Genomic DNA, 20,437 nt, shown 5'->3' with positions numbered 1-20,437 from the left:
ACCCTGTGCTTTTTTTTTTTTTTTTTTTTTAGATATGAGGTTTCAAACTTGCTTAGGCAGGTCTCAAACCTGTGAACTCAGGCAATCCACCTACTTCTGCCTCAGAGTACTGGGATTACAGGCATAAGCCACCACACCTACCTCTAACTTTCTTTTCTCCTTCTATTTTCTTTGTTTCCTTCTGTTCTTTTTTCAAATGTGGATATAATTTTATTACAGCTGTACACAGAAGTGGTCTTTAAGGACAGTGCCAAGAAAATTCTCTCTCCAGTGGGAGGACTCCAGGTGGTACAATTAGTATGGAAAGAGAAATTGCTGGAGGTTTGACTCAGAGCCTATAATGAGAAGAATTGGAGGCCCAGGGATAAAAGGAATGGAAGACATGAATGGTTAGAAGTATGGGAGTGAGCATTCAGTGTGAAGGTTTTTATTTCACGAATTCACATACAACAGAGACTATGCACTATAGAAGAGGCACTAAACTACCAAGTTCAGTGGCCAAGTGGACAGAATGACTTGGTCAGCTGATGTCACCTAGCCTCTCTTAAATGCTACCTTATTTATGTCATAATGAGAACATGCACAAAATGGCAGGGACAGGATATACACCTGGACCTAGCAGGATGAGCCCATGAGCAGATTACTGTTAGGTTACTGTTCAATGTCCAGTTCAAACTTCCAGTGACAGAAACCAGTACTGAGCACCGAATATGGGGGTACAATGAACAGATTCAGAGTCCTCCCTGCGGAGTGGCTGATGATTCTTTTGAGAGAAATAGAAACATTTACCACATCTTTACTTGTCTTCAGGGTCTCAGCCATCACCTTTATCTAAGATCTTACAGAGTGCTTGACCCACTGTCAGTGTATTTCCACAAAACTTCCTAGCAGACATGGAGACTGAATTTATAGCAATGGCATGTGGCAGTAGGCCTATGAACGTGGGATTCAATGGTTGTGTGAGATTCTGCCCCACCAGGAAGGTACCTGCCTAATGAATTATCATTGGAGCAGACTGGTAAAGGCCTAGCTAAAGTCCTGTTAGGAGGCAAAAATTTTGTAGCATTGGGAATCACCCTCTAGTATTCAGTATACATATTGAGTAATGGAGTTTTAGATGGCTATAGGTCCTCATAATGAACAGAATCAGGTCACCTCTTGGTGTGAGTTGTCATGACCCAGCTTTCCCAGCGCCCCATTTGTCCCTGCTGAGGAAATGTGTGGACCTGTACCCAAGAACAATGGTTTCTGCTGGATTAGAATCTCTGGTCTCCAACGAAGCATCATTTTTACTGAGAACAGCACAAGAGTCTCATTAAATTAAAAGTTACAGATTCCACCTGAGTGCTCATTATCTTCTTTGTGCCTGACACAGATAAGAGTCAACATTCTGTGCAAGGTAGTTGAGTCTGGCCATAGGGAGAAGTAGGGATGCTATTACATACTAGAATCAAGGAGAAATATGTTTGGCAACAGAGTGATCTATTGGGCACTTCTAGTACTCCCCTGGCCAGGATTTTCAGTAAAGTACAAGGGAGCAACCCAATCCAGGGAAGGTTAAGGTGGCCAAGGGATGAGGGTCCAGATAATGTCACCTGTAATCCATTAAGATCACTGTACTTAGAGGTCGAAGGTGCAATGTATCTAGACTGAAAGATGAAAGAAGCAGTTGGGTACTTCTCTGGCCACAAGACTAGCTGCAGAAGTCTAGTCCAGGCTAGAATTTTTCTAGTAATTGTCTTCTACTTAGTTTTCTCTCTGTAGGACAGGCCTCGTGGATCCTGGAGAAGCCACTCCTCAATGCATGTGGAGAACAGGATCCAGTCAGTGCAAATGGTAGATGGTGATAGCCACAGGGACATGCTTACTAGATCCCTAGTCAAGGGAGGACTTGTTGTCCCACCTGCTGTCACAGCTATCAGAAGATAGCCTTCAGCTGTCACTATTTTCAGAGATAACCTTTGCTGCAGAGAGATTCCTTGCCCAAGACGATGCCCTCCTTGTGGCATCCTGAACCAGGTGACTGATGGTGACAGGGAACAAGTGCCCACCCATTTTGTCCCAGTGCTGGACAACTTTCTTTGAGCACTTGTTTTAGTTCCACAACTCCCCATAGTGCTGCTGAAAGCTGTCACTAGGTCTGCATTTGCAGACTGACATTTTCTTCAGTGCCATCCCACTTTCTTCTCCTCCTTTCACAGATGTCAACCCCAGGAAACTCCCTAATAAACATCAAACCTACTAAACTCCTCCTCACAGACTGCTCCCTAGAAACAAACTTGGGACACTCTCCCACTTTCTTGAATTAGGCCTTGCATAATTGGCTGCCTTGATTCTTGCTATATCATTGACATCTAGAACAGTACCTGTGGACATTGTGGAAGCTTAATAATTATTGGTTGAATGGGAAAAGTAAAATGGTGTAACAACCTGTAGCACAGTTTGCCAGTTCTTAAAAAGCTAAACTCGCACCTACCATGCTTTTTGGCCAGTCCATTCCAAGGGAAAGGAAAGCAGCTGTCTTCTCAAAGACTTGCACATGACTTTTTATAATAGGGTTACTAGTAATTGTGCCCACACCCTAAAGAACTAAAGTATCCATCATTTGGATGACTGGAAAAGCAATTCTGGTGTACTACACAGAAATAAAAAGGAGCAAAAAACAAAACAAAACCCACAGCTACACTGAACAACATGGAAAATCTCAAAGTAATTATGTGTAATGAAAGAATCTGGAAGGAAAAAGGTACATACTGTATGATTCCACCTATATAAAGCTCTAGAGCATGAAAACTGATTCATAGCAACAGACAACTTATCTCTGATCATCTGGAGATTGGAGATAGTGAGAAGGTTGATAGACAGTGTGGTGAGGAAGAAAGAAGGGGCTTGAGCAATTCTTAGGGGTTGTCTAAGTATAAGATCATATCATCAGCAAAGAACGAGTGACCTCCTCTGTACCCATTGGAATACCACTGCTATCCTTCTCTTGCCTGAATGCATTAGGCAGTGCTTCCAGCACTCTGTTGAATATCAGTGGACAGCCATGTCGGTTCCAGTTCAAAAGTGGAAAAGGTAAAAGTAAACTTTCCATTTGATCCCATAATTCCATTACTGGGTTATCTACCCAGAAGAAAAGGAATCCTTTTATCATATACTCATTTGCACAAGAGTGTTTATTGCAGTTCAATTCACAATCACCAAGACATGAAATCAACCATCATCAACTCATGAATGGATTAATAAACTGTGGTTTTGTGAGCCAGAGAGAAGAGTAAACGAACCAGAGTGGGAATGGTGGGGAATTGGGAAACTAAGTCACACAAGGGACACATATTACACAAAAGACAAAGAGATGTGATGGGGAAGTCTGAGGTAGCTGATAACTGCAACCAACACTGAACTGTGTGAACAACTTTATTTATATATTACCTAAACAAGGTTACTTATATTAACAGTGTTGCAAATCAGAGAGGAAAACGGGTGAGAATGTTTCCATTTTACCAGGCTGAAGGGATGTAACAGGATGACTAAAAGGAATTTTATCATAAACAACATTCTCTTCTTTTTATTAAATCATAGCTGTGTACATTAATGCAATTATGGGGTACAATGTGCTGGTTTTATATACAATGTGAAATACTTTCATCAAACTGGTTAACATAGCCTTCACCCCATTTTCTTAGTTATTGTGTTAAGACATTTATGTTCTGCACTTAGTAGATTTAACATGTACCTTTGTAAAATGCACCATAGGTGTGGTCCCACAAATTACCCTCCCACCACCCATCCTCCCCCATCCTTTCCCTTCCCCCTCCTCTTTCCCCTTCATCTTGGGCTGTAGTTGGGTTATAGCCTTCATATGGAAATGTGGGTGCTTATAAATTGGTTTCATAATAGGGCTGAGTATATTGAATACTTTTTCTTCCATTCTTGAGATACTTTGCTAAGAAGAATATGTTCCAGCTCCATCCAAGTAAACATGAAAGAGGTAAAGTCTCCATCTTTTTTAAGGCTGCATAATATTCCATGGTGTACATATATCACAATTTACTGATCCGTTCGTGGGTTGATGGGCACTTGGGCTTCTTCCATGACTTAGCAATTATGAATTGGGCTGCAATAAACATTCTGGTGCAAATATCTTTGTTATAAAGTAATTTTTGGTCTTCTGGATATACACCTAGTAGAGGAATTACAGGATCAAATGGCAGGTCTATTTTTAGATCCCTAAGTTATCTCCAAAAATCTTTCCAAAAGAAATGTATTAGTTTGCATTCCTACAGCAGTTCAGAAGTATTCCCCTTTCTCCACATCCACACCAACATTTGTGGTTTGGGGATTTTGTGATGTGAGCTAATCTTACTAGAGTTAGATGATATCTCAAAGTAGTTTTGATTTGCATTTCTCTGATGATTAAGGATGATGAACATTTTTTCATGTGTCTGTAGGCCGTGCGCCTGTCTTCTTCAGAGAAGTTTGTACTTGAGTCCCTTTCCCACCCTGAAATGAGATCTCTTGTTCTTTTCTTGCTAATACATTTGAGTTCTGTGTGTATTCTAGTTATTAAACTTTTGTTACAGACATAACTTCCAAATATCTTCTCCTATTCTGAGGGTTGTCTGCTTGCTTTATATAGTGTGTTCTTGGCTGTGCAGAAGCTTTTTCATTTGATCATATCCCAGTAATATATTTTTTGTGTTTATTCAATTGCCCAGAGGGTCGTCCTCATAAAGTATTCTCCCAGGCCAATTTCATCAAGGGTTTTCCCTGCACTTTCTTCTAGTATTTTCATAGTTTCATGTCTTAAGTTTAAATCTTTTATCCAATGAGAGTCTATCTTTGTTAATGGTGACAGGTGTCCAGGTGGGTCCAGTTTCAGTCTTCTACAGGTTGCCAGTCAATTCACCCAGCACCATTTGTTAAATAGGGAATCTTTTCCCCACCAAATATTTCTGATTGGTTTATCAAAGATCAAATGACAGTAAGTAGCTGGGTTCATCTCTTGGTTCTCTATTCTGTTACATACTTCTACTTCTCTGTTTTTGTGCCAGTACTGTGCTGCTTTGATCACTATCAATTTATAGTATAGTCTGATGTCTGGTAGTGTGATTCCTCCTGATTTGTTTTTATTTCTGAGTAATGTCTTGGCTAATCGAGGTTTTTTTCTGATTCCATATAAAATGATGTATTATTTTTTTGAGGTCTTTAGGGTATGACAGTGGTGCTTTAATAGGGATTGCATTTAAATTATATATTGCTTTGGGTAGTATGGACAGTTTAACGATGTTGATTCTTCCCAGCCATGAGCATGGTATGTTTTTCGACTTGTTGACATCTTCAGCTGTTTCTTTTCTGAGTTTCACAGTTCTCTTTATAGAGATTTTTCACATTCTTTGTTAGGTAAACTCCCAAATATTTCATCTTCTTTGTCACTACTGTAAAAGGAATAGAGTCCTTGACTGTTTTTTCAGCTCAACTTTTGTTGGTATATATAAGCACTACAGATTTGTGAGTATCGATTTTGTAACCTGAGATGCTGCTGTATTCCTTGATCACTTCAGGAATACAGTTTTGTACTTGAATCCACGGGGTTTTCCAGATATACAATTGTATCATCTGTGAAGAGTGGAAGTTTGATTTCCTCTATCTTGCCTGACTGAGATGGCTAAGACTTCCATTACAATGTTAAAAAGCAGTGAAGACAATGGGCAACCTTGCCTGGTTCCTGATCTGAGTGGAAATGGTTTAAATTTAACTCCATTCAATATGATATTAGCTGTAGGTTTGCTATAGATGGCCTCTTATCAGTTTAATAAATGTCCCTTCTATATTTTTTAAGTGTTCTGATCATAAAAGGATACTGGATATTATCAAAAGCTTTTTCTGCATTGATTGAGAGAATCATATGGTCTTTGTTTTTTTAGTTTTTTAATTTTTTTTTTGGTGTTTTTTTTTTGTTTGTTTGTTTGTTTGTTTTGACCAGGGCTGTGTTTGAGCCAGCCACCTCCGGCATATGGGGCCAGCACCCTACTCTTTTGAGCCACAAGCACCACCCTGTTTTTTAATTTGTTTATGTGATGGATTATATTTTTTGATTTACATATATTGAACCATCCTTGAGACCCTGGGATAAAACCCACTTGGTCATGATGTGTGATTTGTTTGATGTGATGGTGGATTCTGTTTGCTAGGATCTTACTGAATATTATTGCATCTATATTCATTAAATATATTGGTCTATAATTTTGTTTTCTTCTTGGGTCTTTTCTTGGTTTGGGGATCAGGGTGATATGTGCTTCATAGTATGTGTTGGGAAGTATTCCTTCTTTTTCTATGGTTTGGAAAAGGTTATGTAATATAGGTACAAATTCCTCTTTAAAGTTTTGCTAGAATTCTGATTTGAAGCCGTCTGGTCCCAGAGTCTTCTTTTTTGGTAGATTTCGTATAGTTGATGCTATTTCAGTACTTGATATAGGTCTGTTCAACATTTCTAAATGTTTCTGGGTAAGTCTAGGAAGGTGGCATACTTCCAAGTATTGGTCAATTTCTTTCAGATTTTCCTATTTCTGAGAATAGAGTTTTTTGTAGTATTCTTTAAGAATTTTTTGAATTTCTGAGGTGTCTGTTGTTATTTAGCCTTTATTATTTCTGATTGATGAAATTAGGGATTTTAATTTTCTATTTCTGGTTAGGCTAGCCAAGGGTTTATCAATTTTGTTAAACTTTTCAAAAAACCAACTTTTTGATTCATTGATCTTTTCAATGATTCTTTTGTTTTTGATTTCATTTAATTCCATTCTAATTTTGGTTATTTCTTTTCTTCTGCTGGGTTGGGGGTTGGAGTGTTCTTTCTTTTCCAGTTGCTTGAGATGTCCCATGAAGTTGTTGACTTCCTCTCTTTCCGTTCTCTTAAGGAAGGCTTGTAGCACTATAAATTTCCCTCTTAGGGAAATTGCCTTTGCCCTGTCCCACAGGTTCTGATAATTCGTGTCTTCATTATCATTCTATTCCAAAAACTTGGCAATTTCCTTCTTAATCTCATCTTTCACCCAGCTATCTTTCATCATAAGGTTATTTAGTTTCTGTGTCTTGTATAAGTATGCAGATTCCTGTTATTGGTGAGTTCAACTTTTATTCTGTGATGATTTGAGAAAATACACAGAATAATTTCTATTTTTTAAAATTTGCTGAAGTTAGCCTTGTGACCTAAGATGTGATCAATTTTGGAGGATATTCCATGGGCCGATGAGAAGAATGTGTATTCCATTTTGTTAGGATTAAACTTTCTGTAGATGTCTATTAAATTCAATTGTATGATGAAGTTGAAGTCCAAAATTTCTTTGCTTAGTTTCTTCTTGGAGGTTCTATCCAACACTGCCATAAGGGTGTTAATATCTCCGACTATTATGGTGCTGGAAGATATCAAATTGTTCATGTCTGTTAGGGTCTTGGTTATGGTCTTGGAGGAGCATTTTGGTTGGGTGCATAAATGTTAATAATTGATATCTCATCATGTTGAGTGTTTCCCTTAACAAATATGAAGTGACCATCCTTGCCTTTCCTTACTTTTGTTGGTTTAAAACCTAATGTATCTGCAAATAAAATTGCAACCCCTGCTTTTTTCTATTTTCCATTTGCCTGGATTATAGATGTCCATCCCTTCACCTTGAGTCTATATTTATACTTTAAGATAAGATGAGATTCTGGTATGCAGAAGATATCTGGCTGGAGTTTTTGTATCCAGTCAGCCAACCTGTGCCTCTTTAGCAGACAATTTAAACCATTCACATTGAGAGTATTGATAAGCCTGGTCGTATTTTGGGTATCAAGTTTTTTGAAAGAGCAGTGAATGTTTTTAATCCTTTCACCATTGTGGAAGTTGGGTTTTGATCAATAATTTCTGAGTGAAACTTTGGTGGTAGATCACTGTGGTTGTCATTATGGAGGATGGGTCTGAGAATATCTTGAAGATATTCAAGATATTAGTTATGGCTAATTTCTTCAACATGTGAATGTCATTGAATTATTTGACTTCTCCATCATAAATGAAACTCAGTTTTGCTGGATACAGGATCCTGGGCTGAAAGTCGTTTTGTTTTAGGAGATTGAAGGTTGATGACCATCCTCTTCTGGCTTGAAAAGTTTCAGCAGAAAGATCTGCAGTCATTCTAATATTCTTCCCCTTGTAGGTTATGATTTTCTTCTTACGTCTACCTGCTTGCAGGATTTTCTCCTTCATGTCAACTTTGGCGAAGTTAATTACAATGTTTCTAGGGGATGATTTATTTGGATTGAGTCGTGCTGGGGTTCTGCAACTGCTATCTGATTTTCAACATCTCTTGCTGTGTTTGGAAATTTTTTCTTTAAAATCTCTTGGAGTAGAGCATCTGTGCCTTTCAGATCGTTCTCATCACCTTCAGGAATTGCAATAAGGCGTATGTTTGCTTTTTTGTAGTAGTACCACAAGTCTCTCAGGGAATAATCTGTCTTTTCTCTCCATTTCTCTTTGTCTTTGAGCATTTAGGATTGCTCAATAGCTTTGTCTTCAGTGTCCAAGATCCTTTCTTCTGTCTGCTCCACCCTATTACTGAGGGACTCTACTGTATTTCTCAGGTCTTTGAGGGATGTAAATTTTTGCCTCAATTTGTCAAAATCTTCAGTGATTTTATCTTTGAATTCATTGAATTCTTGAGACAACTTTTGAATTGCTCCATGAACTTCCAATACTAATTTTACTTCAATTCTGTTCATTTTATTTGCTATCCAAATTCTGAACTCAATTTCTGACATCTCAGCCATTTGTTTATGAATGGGATCTTCTTGTGTCTCCTTTGTCATACCTTGGGGGAGTTGATGTACTCTGGTTATTCACGTTGCCCAAGTTTTTCCACTCATTTCACCCCATGTTTTCACTGTTTGTTTAGAGAGGCTGGTAAGGTGGAATTAAATTGAGGGCTCCTGGAGATGTAGTTAACCAGCCGTTTGCCAGCGTGCTGGGACTGGTGACTGTAGCTTTTCCTCTATGGCTTTACTAAGTTCCTGTTCAGTACTACAGCCTGAGAATCTGGGGCCCACTAGGTATTATGGAGCTAGGTAGGTCTGTCTTGTATTTAGCTAACCTCTGACCAATCCTAGTGGATCAGTGACTTTGGATTTAAATCTCAGCTGTGGAGGAATACAAGCAAGTAAGACACCCTGCCCTCTCCTGGCAATAACTGGGAGAGGAGAATCAGACCCTCTCTCTACAACACAACCAGGATATAACTTTGGAGAGTCCCCAGGTAATTGGCCTAGATCAAGAGTTCCAAGCCAATTGTCCTGGTCAGCACAGACACAGATCAAGTGGGAGAGTTCTAAAGGTCTCCAGCAACTGGACAGCAGGGGTCTACTGGCAGTTCAAGTCTGACTTGCTCTTGTGATCTGTGGAGTCAGAAATGCCCACCCAGCAAAAGTATTATTCCAGGGGGACTGGTGCTTCTTTTTCCACTTTGCATCACTGTCAACCCCAGTCACTGGTTACCCCAAAGGGCTGCAGCTTAGCTCTCTCTAATACTCAAGTACACCAGATATTTGTACCTAAGTCAAAGAGGTGACAATGCCTCCCTGACTAGGCCTCTAACTGTGCAACCTGAAGCCAGGAGGAGTTCAGGCCTGATTCCCTCCGGTGATCATTGGAAACTGGGGAGTTTTCCACCTGCATCTGTACCCAGCCTGGGGTTACCATAGAGGAGTGTGGTTCTCTCCCTCAGAGACCACACATCTGTCTTGGCCACACTCCACCTCTAGAACCGCTGCAGGTCAGGTCAGGTTCCCTGTATGTTCCACAGAATTGGGGAGGTGTGTCTCCTAAATTTCAACCCAGTGAGAGGGACCATGAGGCTGCCACTACTCGCAGGGTTGGCACTGCCACTGTCAGGGGTGCTGCTGCTGATCTGGGATAGTGCTGAGTGCAGGTCTCAGGAGAAGGGGTGGGGGGTGAGAGCTGGAGGGCATTGCCACCAGCCATGCAGGTCACAGTTGCCTGGTGGGAGGCCAGAGGGAGGAGCTTCTGCCCATTGGCTGTGGGTTGCAAGAGCTGGGCTGTGAACTGGAGGGCAGAGCCACCAGCCACTGGCCACAGGGGTCACAGGAGTTTGGTGAGGAACCAGAGGGCGGAGCTGCTAGCCACCAGCCCTGGGTCACAGGAGTCAGGGAGCTGGTGTGCCATGCCCCATGGGTAGCAGAATTGGGCAGGGTGCTGGCAGGTGCCCCCACGGTCCCTGGGTCAGTGGCATGGATCCCTTGCTATGCTCTTTGCAACACAGGGCAAGTCCCTCTCCCCTTGTGACTCCCACCTCTATTAAAGTTACAGATTCAGCACAACTGCCCCAGCCTAGCAAAAATCTGCCAGACACTCTGTATTCTGCAGGGAGTAGGCTTCCAGACTGCTAGGAGAGGGGGGAGGGGTGGATTGGGAGTTCAGGAAGATAGGGAGAATATCAGATCAACTTTTGTCCCAGGCAAGAGACTGCCTGGGCTTGCAATGGTATCTCTCTGTGGAGGGATTCCCAGCCCTGGATCATTCTCTCCCCTTTGGTGAAACAAAAGGTCCTCTTCACTACTCGCCTCAAGCCGTTCTCATGGGGAGGGGGGAAGGGAAGGATTCCCTTCCTCCTTAGGATGGTTTTGTACCTGAAATTTGTTTCCTTGGAGTCCCAGCTTGCCTCAGCAATGGTGATGAGAACCTATCAATCCTCTCTCTCAGCCCAGCTCCTGATCTTTCTCTTTATTGGGTTGGTTCTGGCCATTATTTTTCCATCTGGATGGTAGCCTCTGCTGAAACCTAGCTTCAGTCGGCCATCTTGCCTCTTCCTAATAAACAACATTCTTAAGGACGTGAATCTTTGTGTATGTGGGGAAAGATGGCTATGTGATTTTTGGCAAAAGATAGGAAAGTATATAGAAGCTGCATGGCTTCTGGCAGAGGGAGCAAGGAGAAAGGACTATTGTTATTTTAGGAAGGAAGGAGAAGCAGTTGGGGGCCACTCTTTGAACTCACTTCCCAGGATGTGGGGGGTCTTGCCACCTCACAATCCCCACTCCACACTGTGGTATAAGTATGCCATGGAATAGTATTCAGCCACAAGAAATATGGAGAATTTCATCTTTTGTACTTACCTAGGTGGAGTTGAAGAACATTATTTTTGCTAAAGTATCACAAGAATGGAAAAGCTAGTATCCAATGTATGCAATACTAATATGAAACCAATATATAAACAGCTATACAGGTAAAGGCATATGGATCAAGCTAAATCTTTACTCAATCACTATGGCAATGGGCATTGGATCATTGGGTTAGCTTCCAGGCATCCTCAAACTACGGCCCATGGGCCACATGCAGCCTGCCTAGGACATTTATCAGGCCCACTGGGTGTTTTTGCCACCGCTGCCTGTCCTGCTTAGCAGCCGACTCATCCCGGGGCCCGCAGTCCAGCCCTCCAATGGTATGAGGGACAGTGAACTTGCCCCTTGTTTAAAAAGTTTGAGGACCTCTGGCTTAGACCATTTCTGGGCCCATTCTTGGAGCTAAGCAAGTGGCCAGATATCCCCAAATACCTGACTGTATTGGAAGGAGATGCACTAATGGAAGACTGAGCTCTCCCAGGAAGGCAAGGACTGTATATCGTGTAGGTAAACAAAAAATTTCACCTGCAGGCACCAACTCAAAGCATTTATACCAATAAGAGCATAGTAGCCACAATATTCAGTCTTATTTGTTTCTAAGTATAGTAACTCTTTAGCTAGCAAAGATAAATACTTTTATTTGAGAGATATTTATATTGAATTAGAGTGCCGAAAGGGTAGTTAAGCAGGAAGAGAAGTTTTGTTTTGGAGGTATTAAATCACGTTCATGGTTTACAGAAGTGGAAGCAAGAAGCAAGCATTAGTTTCAAAGATCTAGGAAGCTAAGTTTTACAACTTCATAAGGGCTGGGTTACCATGGGGAGGACCTTAAAGGAGTGTCCTTGAGCTTCCCTGAGAAGCCTTTTTTTTTTTTTAACTTTACTTTTCCCGGGTATCCTCCCTCAGTTTCACATTTCAGTACAGGCAGTCCCTGAGTTATGGATGAGATAGGTTCTGTAGATGTGTTCTTAGGTTGAATTTGTATGTGATATGGAACAGGTACATAAACCTATTGCCTGTGATAGCCTCCATTCATCAATGTGAGTCTTACATCAGTCACATAATTGTTAATTAATTTTTGGATACACACACACACACACACATATATATATAATACCCAGGAAACACCTCTATAGGGATAAATATGAAACACTGAGGAAAGAAATTGCAGAAGATGTAAACAGATGGAAATATGTACCATGCTTATGGATCAGCAGAATCAACACTGTTAAAATGGCTATACTACCTAAAGTGATTTACAGATTCAATGCAATCCCCATTAAAATACCAATGCCAATTTTACCAGATCTAGAAAAAATAGTTCTATGCTTCACATGGAAGCAGAAAAGCCCCCGAATAGTCAATGCCGCCTTGCATAACAAGAACAAAGCAGGAGGCATCACCTTACCAGACTACAATGCTGTAATAACCAAAACAGCATGGTACTGACACAGAAACACAGAACCAGACCTATGGATCAGAACAGACAATCCAGAGATGAAACAATCCTCATATTCCAATCTGATTTTTGAGAAAGCACATAAAAACATACACTGGAGAAAAGAATCTTTATTCAATAAATGATGCTGGAAAAACTGGATAGCCACATGTAAAAACCTGAAACCGGAACTGCCCCTCTCACCACTTACAAAAATTAAATCATGATGGACAAAAGACTTATATTTAAGGCATGAAACTATAAGAATTCTAGAAGAAAACATGGAAACCTTTGTAGATACCAGCATTGGGAAAGAATTTATGAGGAAGACCTCAAAACAATCACAGCAACTAGAAAAATAAACAAGTGGGACCTGATCAAATGAAAAAGGTTCTGCACAGCCACAGACACAATCAGTAGGGTAAACATACAACTCACAGAATTGGAGAAAATATTTGCATGCTCTACATCTGATAAAGGACTGATAACCCAAATCTACAAAGAACTCGAGCAAATCAGTCAGAAAATAAAAATCAAACAAACCCACAAAAAAGTGGGCAGAAAGTTTTCAAAGGAAGCTGGTCTAATGGCTAACACATGAAAAAAATGCTCAGCATCTCTAATTATTAGGGAAATGCAAATCAAAACCACAATGAGATATCACCTAACTCCAGTGAGAATGGCACTTATCAAAAAGTCCCCAAACAACAAATGCTGGCATGGATGCATAGAGAAAGGAACACTTTATACTCTGTTGGTGGGACTGCAAACTAGTACAACCTCTATGGGAAGTATTTTGGAGATCTATCAAAGAACTAAAAGTAGACCTATCATTTGATCCAGGAATTCCACTGGCAGATATTTGCCCAAAGGAAAAAAGATGCTTGCACCCAAATGTTTATAGCAGCACAATTCACAGTTGCAAGAATGTAGAAACAACCCCAAATGCCCATCAGTTCATGAGTAGATTAATGAAATGTGATATTACTATATCATGGAGTACTACTCAGCCCCCACCCCCACAAACACAATATGGTGACCTAGTATTTCTTATAACAACCTCAATGGACCTAGAGACCATTCTTCTAAGTGAAGTATCACATGAATGGAAACAAAACAAAGCAAGACAAACACCACATATGCTCAATACTAAACTGGAATTAGTTACATATCAAAGTAAAACTCAAGGGGAATCAAGTAGGTGAAAGGGGAGAGGTAGGGTTGGGTTAATTCACACCTAACGGGTATAATGCACACATTCTGGGAGAAGGGCACACTCATAACTTTGACCTGAAATGTACCAAGCCAACTATGTAACCCAAACATGGGTACCCTGTAATGTTCAGAAAAAGAAGATATAAATGGAAACTCTTAAGTAAAGATGTCTTAGTATTACACAGACAAAATGTGTATTGTAGTTTTTGCTCATGTTTTGTCATAGTCTGCATCTGTCCTGGCAGACTAGCTTAATCATGTTCACTGGTTCATTATTTGGTAATGTCTTGATTGGCTTAGCCAATTAAGTAATCTGGCCAACAAGTCATTTTACAATTGCCAATAAAATCTGTGATGCTTTAAATACAAGAATTTAAAGAAAAACCATCAAATATCCTGCCTTTTTTCATAGAATCTAAATACCAATGATAATTTTTCAGTGGTAAGTTCATTACAAAAAGCGAAGTCTAAAAAAATGATCTGAGAATATTGTCCAAGAGAGTACTTAGAAGTATTTTTTGAATTGCCAAATATTGTTGCCTTTAGCAGATAAGAAGCAGCAATCTGGGAAAATCCAAATTCTTTCTTTTCATAATTTAAAAATCCTTGAGGCACAATCGTTTACTATTTTAATTGTCATTATATGAAGGGGGCTTTCCCGCTGCACTGGAGAATCATATCATCACAAACAGCACAGCTTTTGAATAAATTCCTTCTATGGAATCCCTAGCGTCTCATTCCTCACCATCCTTTGCCTGAAAGAAGTTCTCAGTGTGGATATAATTTTGTATTTGCGTGCTGTGGTAGTCCCCAAAAAGTGAGCCTATTACCTAGAGCTGTTGGATTTTATACTGTGTTATGGGATGGGCATATTGAGCCCTGGGACAAGGAAGCCCTATAAGCAATTGTTTCTCTTTTCCCTCATTGCTTGATACTGACATAAAGTTAATTCTAGCTTAGTTAATGAATTTCATAAAGAAACAAAGAAAAAATGTTTTGATACAATTTCCATAATGATAGCACCCCATCTGATGCTTGGTAATGCACTTTTGCTTTCTGAAAGTAAATTAGTACAGGACATTCAGTTCAATTGTAACATATTTGTGGTTAGACTAAAAATACTTGAGTATTTATACTTAATTTAACAGCATCATAACTGTTCTGGTAACTTCCCTTGCTCTGTGTTAGATAAAATCATACTTCCTAAAGCCACTTGGCCCTGATCTCCAAAATGTTCACCACAAAAAGAAAAGGTAAAAGAAAGAAAAATCGTTCCTATTAATTTTGCCAAATCATACGCAAGAGAAATGGCTTATCAACCTGCTTCAACTAACAAACATAGCTTCTGATAAATTCAGCGCCTAAACTAGATCCTCGACTTATGGGGATCCTTATCCTTAGAGTTAACTTCCCCATGATTCCATGTATGTCAGAGAGTGCTGACAGGCCTGCATCAGCAGACATTCTTCAAAAAGCCTAACGAACTCCAGATGATCCTCTCCGAAACAGAATGAATGATATGAGTAACAGTAATATTAGTAATGGGTGTGACAGGAACAAACTGTAACATAAAGAAAACTTATAATCAAGATGTGTCTTTTGGTGAAAGAATTTGAGCCCAATCACCACAAATACTGCCTAAGTCCCATTTGAGCATAGGTGGTTTAGATACAATTCTGCTGTGTTTATTAGAGATGATCTGAAATTTTATGATTGTCTCTGCTGTAACTATGTGGCTCCATTTGATACCCTGTATTTACATGCATCCCATAAATAATTCTCCAAAATTATCTGAGGCAAAATGATTTACACCAATACTGTCCTCTCTTCTTAATCTTCATTTTTATTAATATATAAGTGATTTTAATTGTCCACATCAGTGCAACAAATATTCCAATTAGTTGCTTCCCAAGATTATCTTATTTATGGACATTAGCCCTGGTTTTGTTTTTTAACCATGGCAGATGCCTCGTCAAAACAAATCTGATATATTTGTGTTTGCTGTAACACAAAAATCCACTTATGCTATTGTTCCTTTTATTTATAAACTAGCAATCTTCCCTAATGAATATTTTATTTTATTTTATCTGCTTTTGATAATCTGAGAACCACAGTCTATTCTTCTCACTAGTATATTTGGCTTTCACTGTGGTGGAAAATATGGTCTATTTTTTTATGTAGTGATGCCACTTCTCAGGAACCTAGTGAAGCAATTTCAGAGCTGTATTGCACTGTGCATGGAAATAAGAAAACCAGGAAGATACACCAAATTCATTCTGGACAAACCTCTGCAGTTTGACCACACAAATCAGCAAAAGAGGTCTGTGAAACTACAATTAACAAAGAACTCCACCCTGCGATGTATAGTACTTCTCTCTTTTCCCTATCCTTTCTGGGGAGACCCAGACAGAATATACATGCAGTAAAATCAATTCAGATTCCACTCTTTGATAATTGCTATAATTCAGGCCAGGGCCAGGTAAGATGCTTCAACTTTGTCCTATTTCTCTTTTCAGTGATTCCTTTTTTTTTTTAAAGAAAGGAAATGATTTAAACTAACACGAAGCATTTCACACATTCTTATGTATACACATATTCCATATGTCAATGGTAGTCTGATGTGTATAGATAAAATGAATCTCCTGAGGTTCTTAATTAGAGTCAACATTGATGGGTGCTAATTACTATAGTACTTGAGATTCTTTAGGTGGCATTTCAAGGAGAACTTCCATGATGGCAACTCTTCAGTAACTGGGGCTGGCTTCCAGCTTTTGTGAATTAGTAAGGCTGAACTAATACTAATTTCCTTTGGAAACCTGGTGGGTGATCAGAATAGAGTCTGGAGCCAGACTGCTTGGGGGAAACATTGGGCTTGCCACCTGCAATGTCTGTGAGCACTTGGGCAAGTGATTTAACACCTTTGTGCCTCCATTTTCTCATCTGTGAAATTCTGTAGCAATAGTACCTCCTCTATAGTTACCGTTCTTATACCCCTTACTTTTTGGAGAGTGTGGCACATAGTAATGCCTATACACATTCTCTTTTTCAAATGAATGACTGAAATTCATTGGCTTTCCTTTAATTTCCTTTGCACTGGTATGGAATTCTGTCAACAGTGCTTAACCTGAGCCAACTGTTCAGGCTATTGTAGTAGAAGTTTCTATGGATATGGTTCCGGGGAAGTCCTATTACTGTTGTTATGTATTGTTCTGTTATGCAGCATGTCATGTGTTATACAACATGTTGTGTATACAACAATACATCATTGATAAAACACATATCATTTATTAAGGGCAGTGTGGTTAGCTAAAGCCCAACTTAGGTTGTTGTGCTGTGGAAGGTCACCCAGAGGCACACAGGCAATCTGAGATCTCCAGATCTCGTGAAGGCCATGGTTTCCCGAAACAGGCAAATCAGGGAAGTCCTACTGTCCTTGAACTCTACTGTCAGGAAGTGGAGGCAAACTGACCCAACCCTTTTGAGCGCTTGAGGATTGTTGGGTTCCCATGGCTATGGGCCACGTGGACGCTGCCATCATATGGACACCACGATTATGAGTCAGACGGATCATGCCGGCACCAGGGGCTCTTTAACCCTCAGGTCATGTGGTATCGCTGGTCATGTTGTTACCAGGGACAAGAAGTGGGTCTAGCTCTTCCAATCACTAGAGTAAGAAGGACTCCTGAACTCTGCCCCTCTCACGTGGATTCTTACATCGCATGACCTTACTGGCTACCAGCATGTGTAAATCTCAGCCCGATAGTTGTATAGGGGATCTACTCGGATGCTATGCTTATGTACACCTTCCACACACAGCACCCTCCCACCCCTATAATGAGCACAGTGTGAGGCTTAACCCTCTCCGTCTTGTGAAAATTGTTTGCCACAGAATCCTAGAAAGCCACAGGTCAGGTACCACGCAGCTCCTACCATTGCGTGGCAGGCAAACCACTCCACGTCACGTGAGCACAGGGAACTCTCCAATGGCTGTGGCTCCTCTGGTCACGTGCCACACTACCGTTAACACGTACGGTTTAGCTGTGCCAATCACAAGGCGATTGAGCGCAGGTAGAGTCAGGTCAGTGGTTTTTCCGGCTTTTCGAACTATCCTAAGCTTGAATATAAGTACTTGAATACTAAATAATTTTAGGTGAATGGAAAGTCTTCTGAAAGTAACCTTCTGAGGAGTCAGACCTTCAGGTTAAGGAACCCTTTACATCTGTGATCCGGGTTCTGCCTCAGGTCTGCGTTTCCTCTAACGGTGAACTGTAGTCCGTTAGGCGAGGCCCCTTCCGGTACTAGAAGTTTACTGAGAGAATTAACTGGGGTTTCAGGTTCGGTGCTGTGGTCTCCACATAGCCCAAAACTGGAGAGGGGCTTGGGTTGAGGTAGCGGGAGGACTTCCTGAATGTGGTCTAACTCTGATGTACCTGACAGAGAAAATGCGCGTGTGAGCCGCCATACGTATGCGTGATCTTGGAGTCGCGGGAGCCATTGTTGATAGAGAGTGAAGTGGAGGAAGTACGGCAGTGGAAAGAGGGGATAGAGGTGTGGGGTGGGGATAGGGGCGTGGGGATGGGATGGGTTGGAGGGAGATTGGTGGAATTGGAAGTCATCTCTCCGGGGACCAGTTTTGAAAGCTGGAGGGACCCTTCTCGTCCCCTCCTTTCCCCCCTTCTCGCTCCCGGTCTTCTCACTCCCCCCTTTCTCCCTTCTTCCGCCCCCTCCCCTCTTCCCACTTGCTGCCCTCAGTCCCTCCCCAACCTCTTCCCTTCTTCTCTGTCCCTCCTCTCCACCCCACTTCTGCCTCCCCTCGCTCCCTCCTCCCCCATCTCCAGTCCCCTCCCCCTCTCCCTCTCTCCTATCCATTCCCTCTCTGCTTACCCTCCCTGCCCCTCTTTCTTCCGGTTCTGTCCCCCTTCTCTCCCCCCTCCCCCACCCCTTCCCTCCCATCCATTCCCTCTCTGCTTACCCTCCCTGCTCCCTGCCCCTCTTTCAGTCCCCTCCCCCACTCCCTCTCTCCTATCCATTCCCTCTCTGCTTACCCTCCCTGCTCCCTGCCCCTCTTTCTTCCCCTTCGGTCTCCCTTCTCTCCCCCTCCCCCAAACCTTTCCTTCCTTCCCCCAAATCTTACCTCGGCTCCCCCTCCCCTCCACCCTCCACTCCACCTTTTTTTGCCCCTCTCCTCCCCTCCATTTCTCCTCCCCTCCCATCCTCTCCCTCCACTCCCTCCCACATTTCCCCCCTTCCCAGTCCTCCTCCCCTCCCCCTTTTCTCCACTGCCTTCCCCCTTCCCCTCCCCTCCTCCTCCCCTTTCCATCCACTCCCTTTCCCATTTCCTGCCCTCCCCATCTCCTCTTTCTCCCCACCCCCCTCTGCTCCCCTTCTCTCCTCCTCCCTTTCCCCATCCCCACACCACAGCACTACGATTGCCTGTCACCCTGCCAGATTACCTCATCATGCCTGATGATGACTCTGTTCCACCTCCAATAATGCTCTTATTAAGGACACCAGAGACTTCTTAGATGGCAGTACCTATAGGCAATTCCAAATGCAGTCTAAATTTCTCCCTCTTATTTGATTCAGTAAACGTTCTCTTTGTTTCCACAATTTATTTTTGTGGTAAAAACTCTAAACATTGGCTCAGAGAGGAAGGAAAGGAAGGAGGGAGGGAGGGAACAGCTCCAGAGGGGAATTTTTGTAAAAAATAGAGGTTGATATCTCAGTGAAAGTGTCAAAGTGACCATAAGGTGAAGGTTCAGTATTTATGTTTACACTTCATTTGAAGTTCATTCGTTTTACAAAGTACATTTGGGACTGGTGCCATATCTTTTTGTGCTTAGGGTCTCTAAGGGGGGGAGTGAGAAGATGCTATTCATTTCTGGATTTTCCCCCGGTTTCCTAATTATTGCTCCTCTGAGTCCTTCCTGAAAACTCCCTCCTTATCTTCAGGTGAAAAATTATAGTGACTGCATTTCCAGAAAAAAAATTAAGTAAAATTATAGGTGATAGATTTGGTGCATCTTGAAAGTGCTATTGGATGAATAAAGTTGTACAAAGAGCAAGATTGTCCTTAACAGTTTGTAGCTTTAAGAATACTGCTTCAGGGCAGCCCCTGTGGCTCAGTGAGTGGGGCACTGGCCCCATATACTGAGGGTGGCAGATTCGAACCTGGCCTTGGTCAAACTGTAACAAAAAAAAGCTGGGCATTGTGGTGGGCACCTGTAGCCCCAGCTACTTGGGAGGCTGAGGCAAGAGAATTGCCTAAGCGCAAGAGTGTGCTGTGAGCTGTGATACCACAGCACTCTACCAAGGGCAGAAAAAGTGAGACTCTGTCTCAAAAAAAAAAAAAAGAATATTGCTTGACACATGGTTAAAGAATATTGTCACTTCTGATATTTTATGTAAATGTAGCTTACATGATCTACTTTCCTTTTCTCTGATTCCAGCATTTCCAGGTTTGATCTGCAAAACCGTAGGGCCAAGAGACAGCAACAGCAAAAATGTCCTCTGTTGTAAGGAAACGTGGGAGATACAGAACAGAAGGTAACAAACGTTCATATTGTAGGACACTTTTAGACCATATCCTCTTATACTAGATAAGTCTGAAAGAGAGGG

The 20,437-nt window shown here is 41.4% G+C and overlaps 1 protein-coding gene across 1 annotated transcript in view; it reads left to right on the top strand.

Moving 5' to 3' along the window:
• LOC100960453 (nuclear RNA export factor 2-like) overlaps positions 1-20,437 on the top strand; it is a gene marked incomplete at its 5' end in the record, with an annotated part of 71,578 nt that overhangs the window by 25,845 nt on the left and 25,296 nt on the right. The gene's annotated exons all lie outside the window — the stretch shown is intronic.

The sequence above is a fragment of the Otolemur garnettii genome, unplaced genomic scaffold (genome assembly GCF_000181295.1).
Source record: "Otolemur garnettii isolate 467f Iridium unplaced genomic scaffold, OtoGar3 scaffold00355, whole genome shotgun sequence".
Lineage (NCBI taxonomy): Eukaryota > Metazoa > Chordata > Mammalia > Primates > Galagidae > Otolemur > Otolemur garnettii.
The sequence above is the reverse complement of the archived record's forward strand: the minus strand, read 5'-3'. Positions and strand labels throughout refer to the sequence as shown.